Source organism: Helianthus annuus, chromosome 13 (assembly GCF_002127325.2).
Source record: "Helianthus annuus cultivar XRQ/B chromosome 13, HanXRQr2.0-SUNRISE, whole genome shotgun sequence".
In the NCBI taxonomy this organism is placed as follows: domain Eukaryota; kingdom Viridiplantae; phylum Streptophyta; class Magnoliopsida; order Asterales; family Asteraceae; genus Helianthus; species Helianthus annuus.
In genome coordinates, this window is record NC_035445.2 from 76352634 (window position 1) to 76362036 (window position 9403).

The 9403-nt window shown below is 35.9% G+C and overlaps 1 long non-coding RNA gene across 1 annotated transcript; it reads left to right on the forward strand.

Annotated features, from left to right (window-relative positions):
• Nucleotides 1-8892: 8892 nt before the first annotated feature.
• Nucleotides 8893-9403, forward strand: LOC110898211. The gene is made up of 2 exons (XR_004877217.1): nt 8893-9223; nt 9304-9403. It is a non-coding gene; the product is annotated as an uncharacterized LOC110898211 (long non-coding RNA).

Sequence of the window (9403 nt, forward strand, 5' to 3'; positions counted from 1 at the left end):
TAATCAAAGTTGATCAGCATCTTGGCAGCTTCGTTCTTAGTGGCCTGGAGATCCTTCTGAAGATCGGCTATCTTGAGGTCTTTCAGCACAGCAACTTGTTGAAGATCAGCGATCTTGCTATCCTGATCCTCAACGTGGCCAACATAGGTTTCTATCTCAGCAAATTTCTGCAAGAGAAACAAGGATATTGTCAGAACCAAGTGATCCTCATGTAAGCAGGATGTACAAGCAGGGACAGTGATCCTTACCTCATTGAAGTAGTCCATGAACTGTTGGCGGATCAGGGGCAGACCTTGCAAATCCTCGGCTTCGGAGGCCTTTCTCTTCTTGCCTCCCTTTCCTCTGATGGGTGCCTTGGGGATAGAAGCAGATGGGCTAGCAGGGATCTTCTTCTTTGAGGATTTAACATTGGTGAGATCAGTGATGCTGAACTTCGAAGCTGACTTGGTGGACTTCCCGGCACCTACACAACCAAAACAAGATAAGTATCTAAATTTTATTTGAATTTCGTTATTTAATTAAATCTTTAAAACAAGGATACTTACTCGACATTGTGACAGAACCAGAGGATACTTCCTGAGAATCTTGAGTGGTGGTCTTGAAAGTTCTTGTTTCAGGGTCCAGTCTCTTGAAAGCTAGGAGTCTTTCCTTTGCAGCAGGAGTCAGTCTAAGATGTGCAACAGAGATAGCTGTACAACAAAAGAACAATAAAAAGTCAGTGATCCTTATATCGAAAGAAAGGTCCTCTGGTGATCCTCCCCAGGATCCTTCATCCTACCATGAATAGCCCACATCTTGGGTAGATCCTTCCCATCAGGGATAGAATCTCTTCTCACAAAAAAGAAGCGTCGCTTCCAGTTGGTGTCGTTCTTGGTGGCCTTGAAGATTGGATGCTCCTCCCCAGGCTTTCGTTTGAACAGGTAGCGATGGGAACCGAAGGTGGTCAGATCATACAGCTCTCCTAACTCAGCCATGCCTAAATCTATCCCCTCCTGCTCGATGATCCTCTCCAGGGTGTATAGAACCCTCCAGATCATCGGCATAGCTTGGATGTAGGATATGCCGGTCAGGGAGAAGAAGGATTGGGTGAAAGCTGGGAAAGGATATGTGTAACCTATGATAAATGGGGTGACAGGGAATGCAACCCAGTTATCAGAGATGTGATCGCTGAGAGCATTGGGGTTAAAGGGTTTGAAAACAGTGGTCGCCGGAAAGCAATAACGGATCCTGTCAATCTGTGGATCAGTGAAGCAGCATCATTCCTTTATGGAATCTTCGATGATTCCTTGGCTTTTTAGTGGACTATTCTTCTAATGATCCTTAGCAGGGGAGTTCCGAAGTAGCATTTTGAACAAGAATAGCAGAAAGAAAGAAAAACAGAGCAAGCAAGAGAGAAGATGAAAGGGAGAATACCTGGTTGATCTTCTGAACACGGTTATAAAAGGGAGCTGCTTTGAATTTAAATGCATTTGATCATATCCCTATCTCTATTTATAATCACGATTTTTGCAGATATGTCACTTCTGTGACGTCACAATGCAATGGCTAATTAGAATTTAACGGCTATAAATCCGTTAAGTTTGTTGCAGATAAGCTCGAGAAAATATAATTTGTTACTTTTACATTTCACTCCTTATATTTTGGGGGCAATTGTTAGGGGAGGATTTTCTAACAATTAGTGATCCTTACTTATTATCCTGACAAGTGATCCTTACTTCTGTGACAGATAGTGATCCTCAGAGCAGCTTCAGGAATCAGGATCATGGATCACCTTGAGGATCATGGATCACCTTAAGGATCCTCATGCTAACGATTGGCTATTTGTATTTCGTATTATTTTGCAGGAGTGATGAGCTTGACTTGGTCTTGGCAACGTTGCAATGGAATATTCCCCGGGCATTTTGCAGTCATTTGAACGAAAATGGACGTTGTGGAGAACGTGGGAGAATGGCATGAAAGTCGGGCAGTTAGTTAGTTTAGTCTAGCTTTCATATTTAAATGGGGTGACGAGCTAAAATTAGAACACTTAGCTATTTTTTGCTTACACACACTCTCGTACATTTGCAGTCAAGAAGCTTTCGGCAAACACTTCACATTTCTCACAATTTTACACGTTTAGATATAGTGATCCTTGTACTTAGCTCGTCACTATCCGAAGTTGTAAACTTTATTTGATTTATTTGAGCTTGGTGATCGGTAGTTTCCATCACCCGAGGTTTTTTATGCCGGAGATCTTCTAAAGATCAAGGGCTTTTTCCTCGTATAAATCCTTGTGTTGTTCGTACAATTCATTTCATAGTGATCCTTATCATAGTTCTACATTTTTCAAGCATCATTCCCCGTAACTTGGAGTTTGGTTGCATTATCCTAGTGTGATTTTTAACCAAAACAGACCCTTCGATGGATAAAGTAAGAGTGAAGTTTAATAGCAGTTCTATGTAGTCTTTCAGTTGAAGTTTCGACATAGCGGTGGCTCCGCCGTGACGCTGTCGTGCAGTGGTGGTTCTTCCGTTTTAAGTGGAGTGGAAATCAGATGGATTTAAGTTTGGTCCATATGAACAATTTGTCCATCTGATTTTTGGGGAAGATGATCTGTGGCGATTTTGTGGGTTAGGGTTTTTTTTTTTTTTTTTTGAGAAGATGATTATCAAATGGGGGAAGAGTATTTATTTATTTATTTATTTATATAAATACACGCACTACAGTTACACCGTGTTCTTAAAAATTAAAACCTCGTCATCTCCCCCAATTTAGGGAAGCCAACTTTGACCTACCAGATATCCATAAGAAGCAGAGTGTTTTGATGTCATCTAAAATCTTGGACGTGGAGGTAGCCTTGTTAAAGTGCTTGTCATTGCGAGCCTTCCAAACGCACCAGAATGCCGTTATTATTACAGCATTTATAGCCTTCGTTTTCACCCGGTTCGCCTCGCCTGAAGACTATTATAGAGCCAAAAAAGATCTCGAGCCTCAAAGGCATAAATAGCCGAAATATTACACCATGAGCTCATCCCCATCCAAACATGCATAGCGAATCATATATGATTATTTGTGATATGGGAAACCAAATTATGATTTAGTAGGTTTCTAATTAGACATTTTACTTTTAATTTTTAATAATATATATACTCACTTTTGTATGAGAGAGCTAAAATGGTTACCTATATGAGATGGTGTTTTGCATAGATCATACCGGTCGTATGAAAGTACAACCTGGTAAAGAAATGACTATCGTGAGTGTGATATAACCCATACTACTTGCATTAACATATTGGTTGGAATGCACCCTAGTGTAGAGAAATGTAGGTGTACCGTCATACCAATAACAAACCTCTTATTTTAATTATCTCGGGCATGTATTAAATAACTAAAATTTATTATAATCCTAAATGAACAAGTTATAATATTTTGAGGGTAGAATCACTAAAGTATGCAATATGGTTTTTCTTATCAACGACCACCTATCAACCTGCACATGTGAGGGATTTGAAGTCATACCACTTTTGTCGGAAACAATCATCAATAACACTAAACCACTAGCTATTGGCCTGTAAAAACAATTTGATCACGGAAAAAGGACTTGGATTTCAAGTTGTTAGTGAACCTAGAGCATTTGTTGGACACCTACAGACCGGTTAAACAATGAATGCAATATGTTCTTATAATAATCTTCATTGTGTGTTTTATAAGTATACATATAATGTAGATACGTACATCTATGTGTATCTATTCACACCTAAACAAATAACAAATAATGGTTTTACTAGTTAGTATTTTACAAAATATGTACACAATTTGGAAATTAAGGAAGTACTTCTATATAGTGGAGAGTTCAAATGAGAAGAAATTTTTTGTAAGAAGAAAAAAGAACAAATTTGTAGTCTTCCTCTTTAATAACTAATACATTAAATTTTTTGTAACTTATCTTCAAAATATATATTTAAAAAAATAAAATAAAATAATTTAAAGTGTAGGATAAATTAGAAGTTGTGTAGGATAAATTACGAGTTGTGTAAGATAAATTTCAACGTGTAGGATGAATTTCAAAATATGTAGGACAACTTTTTGATCTGTGTAGGCAAAAAAAAAAGTTAGTGTGGAGGATAATAGTCTTTATGACTAATTAATTAGTCAAAATGATAATAAATGAGATAAGTGAAAAACTATTTAATGTTTTAAAAAATTACCCTTTGTTCTTTTTCTTCTCAATTATTTTTTCTTCTCAAATGAACCTTCCCCTACCTCAATATACAAACAAACGTATTAAGTAAAATTATATCTTACTCGTAGCAAAGGCTACTCGCCAGATCATGTTTAATGAATAAACACAGTCTTGGATTGAAGGGAGCACTGGAAAGATTAGTCTGATCACAGTACGATAGTATAAGCGTTGAACAGTGCGTGAAACGGTGCGTTGAGTGAAGCGGGACGGATAGAGATCCGATCGGATGACCGTCCGGACGGATGGTCATCCAGATGGATGACCATTCGGTCGGAGGGTTATCCGTTTCGGATGGATATGTTTGTGTATGATGTGACTTTGAAGTTTTCGTTGTAGCATTATAAAAAGAGAAAAGTATCTCTACCTATCAGGTCGTCCGGTCGAACGGTCATCCGGACGGATGGCCATTCGCTCGGATGGCGATCCGTCCAAGCAGAACATTGCGAAGGTCTAAGTCTCATGTATGATAGTCATTCGATCGGATGGTCATCCGATCGGATGACTATTCGTTGGAAACTGATATCCTTCAAGTTTTGTAAAAGTGTTTAAGTGTTGAAAGGCATAAGTCATCCGTTCGGATCGTCGTTCGATCGAATGGTGATCCGATCGGACGTCGATTTGTTCGGTAACCTGTTTATTTTGAAAACTTGTAAAATTTGCTAAGTTTAGAAAGTTTTGCGGTTGAACCGAGATGGCATGAAAACGTGTAAAATAACGGAAACTCCACCAAGTCCAAGTCGTCCGATCGGATGGGAATCACCCCGTCTGATCAGTTAATTGTTCTTGACGGAACTTCATATTCAACCCATTAAGTCGGTCATCTCCTCGATAGTAACCCGTTCTTAGTCCGGCACTTCAGTATAGGGCGAGTGGAAGGTCTGAACGAGCTCAGATTCTATCGGTTTTTGAGTGAAAAGTTAAGGATATTGAAGAAAAGTTTGAAACACTTAGTTTAAGGTTAGATTAGGTGAAATCAGTGTTTAAACATTGTAGAGACTTCAACTGAAAGACTGCATAGAACCGCTATTAAACTTCACTCTTACTTTATCCATCGAAGGGTCCATTAACACAGGTTTATCCAATGAATTATGCTCTAATCTCCTTAAAGAAGACGGTCATGATCTCATCCATTCATCTTCAACTTCATCTGCCGGTATCAATCTTAATCTTCTTCCACTGTTTCAATTCAATTGAGTTTAATTTCAGCTATTATTAATTCGCCTAGTTTTCTTTTGTTTAACTTTTGTAACCTAGTGTTTAGGGTTCCAATGAGGAATTTGGAGAGAGTTAAACAAATTCTTCATATGGACCAAACTTGGCAATTTTGTCCATCTGATTTTTTGGAAAGATGATCTGTGGCGATTTTGTGGGTTAGGGTTTTTTTGGGGGAAGATGATGATTAAATGGGGGAAGAGTATATAATCTGATGTATATAAGGGTATAGAGGAATTATATATAATTAATTTAGTTTATTAATTACTAGGTTAAAACCCGTGTGATACACGGGGTTGGGGAACAAAAAAAATTTGAAATAGATAAAAAGTTATAACATACAAATAGATATCCTATTTGCAAATTTTAATCTATAATTACATATGAGATTTACATTCACAACTAAGAGCATTCAGATCGTATCCATCATTTTTATATATAAAATTACACGAAAAATCACTACAATTCTCTCTCATTTTCGATTAATTAATATTTTTATATATCTTTGTCATTATTTTTTCTCTCTCCTCTACTCACAACACACTTTCTGAAAAAAATTAAAATTTATAAGGTGAACAATATTTTTCCATATTTACAGATGAACACTAATATTTTCTTTCTCCTTCACTCACAACCCCTCGTAACCACTATCTATAATATGGGAGAGTCAGTCTCTCACAAAATTTGGTGGACAGGATGTGAATGCTCTAAGAAATATATAACTACAAATACAAATCTCTAAAAACTTCTTTATATACAACATTCAATGTCGTATTCGTAAGTTTACCATCTTATCAACAATTATGAGTTTGAGTTTATCGTTGCTTTTAACTCTGGACAAAGCGACGTAACGCTGGCCATGAGAAAATATTGGTTGTCTGAGAAACATACCTACTTTGGATAACGACTGACCTTGACTCTTTAATATCGTCATGGCAAAACATACAACAATAGGAAATTGTCTTCTTTTAAACTTAGAATGAGTCTTCTTGTCAGATAGTGCATTAAAGAAATTAAAGGAATGAAAGTTCAATTACCATTACCTCAACTTCTATAACACACGAATAAGATGATCATAACTCCCACTTTTAGTACTAAATTAAAAAAGTTTGTGAAAATTAAAAAAAAAAAGTAAAGCTAAAAGTCATACAACTATTTATTTTACTAAATTATAAATTAATAGCCTTTCCAAGTTTAAGTCTAAACTCTAAACTTATTTTTTCTTCACTTATTTATTTGTTCTCAAATTAAATTAATTTTTTCTTGATTTATAATATTAGATATATATTTTAGTAAAATTACATTTACATAATTTTACTCTCAAGAAAAAATGGTTTTATTTTTTAAATGAAACGTAACAGCTGCAAATTACTCATTTTGGATCTCAAGAAAAAATGGTTTTATTTTTTAAATGAAACGTAATTAAAAATTTTAAAAGCTGCAAATTACTCATTTTGGATTAGTGTGGAAAAACTAAGATCCTAAAATCATGGTTTTTTTAAAATTTAGTTCAATATAATAGTGTAAATCTTGTTTAAATAATGAAAAGTGAAGGATGACATTTGTCAATATAATAGGGTAGGCTTATGTATAAATGACACATAAGGAAAATTAGCTTTAGTATATTAGAATAGATAAATTAATATGTTATATTAAAATCAGATGGACAAAATTACCCCTGAACAAAAAGACAAAATAGACAGGTTGCAACAGTAAAAAAAAGGGGGTTTTTGAATTTTGAACTAAAATGACAATAAAAGTAAAACCACAAGAACCCAGATTTAAAAAATTTGAGATTTGGACTAAAATGGCAAAAATGCCTAAACCACAAAGACCAAAATGGCAATTTACTAAAAAAAAAAAAAAAGAAAAAAAAAATCATATTGTTCAAAAAAGAAAAAATCATATGCGATGTATACATTTAAGGAAAACAATTTACGGGTAAAGATCAAATAGGAAGTTAATTTTCTCTAGGAAGGATAGGAAGCCATAGGATTATGACATGTGGCAAATTTTAAAATAAAGAGAAAGGGTATTTTAGTCAATCCAACTCTTTCTTCTTCCTTTTTCAAAACCCAGTAAATTCAAAAACCCATCATTTTCAAAATCCACCATCTTCAACTATTTCTTCACTTTATATCTCAATAATCACTACATTATAGTGCGATTTTCATCACAAATCAATGATTCAGAACCCGATCATCGTGTTCTTCAGCTTTTTTTTTGAAGAAAACCCAGTTTAATTTCATAAAAAAATCTCGTTTTTTCCGGTGATTTTGGAGATAATCACTCGATTCGTTCGATTCGAGCGTTGATAAGTGTTTCTATCATTCAAATTCCGTCAATTGATGAAGAAATCGGCTTCGATCCATGTAAGAAATTCTTTAATTTCATTTTCATGATCTGGGTTTTTTATTTAGTCATTGCGTTTTACGATCTTTGCGGGGGTCCGGGGGCGGCAGCCCCCGGTAGCGGGGTCCCAGGGGCGGCAGCCCCTGGCGGGGTCCAAGGGGCAGAGCCCCTGGCTAAAAACGCATCAGAAAAATTAAATTTCCATAAATTGGCTCATTTCGAAGACAGTAATTCGTAGACAATTCAGACAGTTCACAGTGACAGACAGTTTTATGTGTCCATTGCGTTTTAGAAATAAGACAGTTCACAGTGACAGACAGTTCACAGTGACAGACAGCTATTGCGTTTTAGAAAAAAACACATTTTTAAGTGTTTTTAGTCATTGTGTTTTAGGTAAAACACATTTTTTAGGTGTTTTCAGTCCATTGCGTTTTAGAATGAGTCATTTTTAAGTGTTTTCTGGCCATTGCGTTTTACATATAAGACATTTCTTTGTGTTTTTGGTGCATTGCGTTTTAGGTAAAACACTTTTTTATGTGTTTTCAGTCCATTGCGTTTTAGAAAACAGACATTTTAAGAGTATTCTGGCCATTGCGTTTTACAAATAAGTCATTTTTTTGTGTTTTTGGTGCATTGCGTTTTAGGTAAAACACATTTTTATGTGTTTTCTGGCCATTGCGTTTTACAAAAAAGTCATTTCTTTGTGTTTTTTGTGCATTGCGTTTTAGAAAAATGTCATTTTTTAGGGTTTTTTTTTCATTGCGTTTTACGATACTGGGGTTTTTTCTATTGCGTTTTACGCAACTGGGTTTTAAATTTTTTTTTTCAAAATATAGCAATAGTATACTCGTTTTAAAGATAAAAAAACACTCGTTTTTTTGGTGCAATTTTTATAAAAAAATAATGTCGTATGAAAGAGTTATTAACGTTTAAAAAATGGGGGGAATTGGAGGAGAGAGAAACTATTGGCTTGGATTGACTAGATTGCCCCTGAAAAAAGTCACGCGCCTCTTTTTTTACTTTCAATTTCCCTGATTTAATCTTAGCCCTTGATTAAGTAAATGGATGGTCAAAATCACTTCCTAGCCTTCCTAGCCAAATAAACTTCCTATTATATCTCCACCCAACAATTTACTACCCATGAAATCAAGAATTTATGTTGCACATGTCATGTGACAACCGACACCCACACCACCGACACCCCCACCGACGCTGACACAAGACGACCGAGATTACCGTTGGCGGGCTACCGGCGAAGATACCGGCGATAACCATGTTGACGTGCTTGCAGATATCCAAACACCCATGTCTTCTACAGTTCTGAACCGTACAAGTTGAAATATATGAGATTCTGACCGGCGCACCAACTGTTCGATAAAATGCGTCATCGAATTTTAATGGAAGATTGAAATTCTCTAATTTGAGTAATCTACTTGGGTACGTTTCCGTTTCTCCTGTGCCCTTTTTCGACTCCAACATTAGTAATTGTATTGATTATACGCTCTTTATGTGGTTAGATTGGTGAGTTGTGACATTAACGCAATGAATAGAAATTTAGTACTGAATACTGCTACCGGACCGAACTGTATGGTACCCATACCAGTACACGTACCGTTT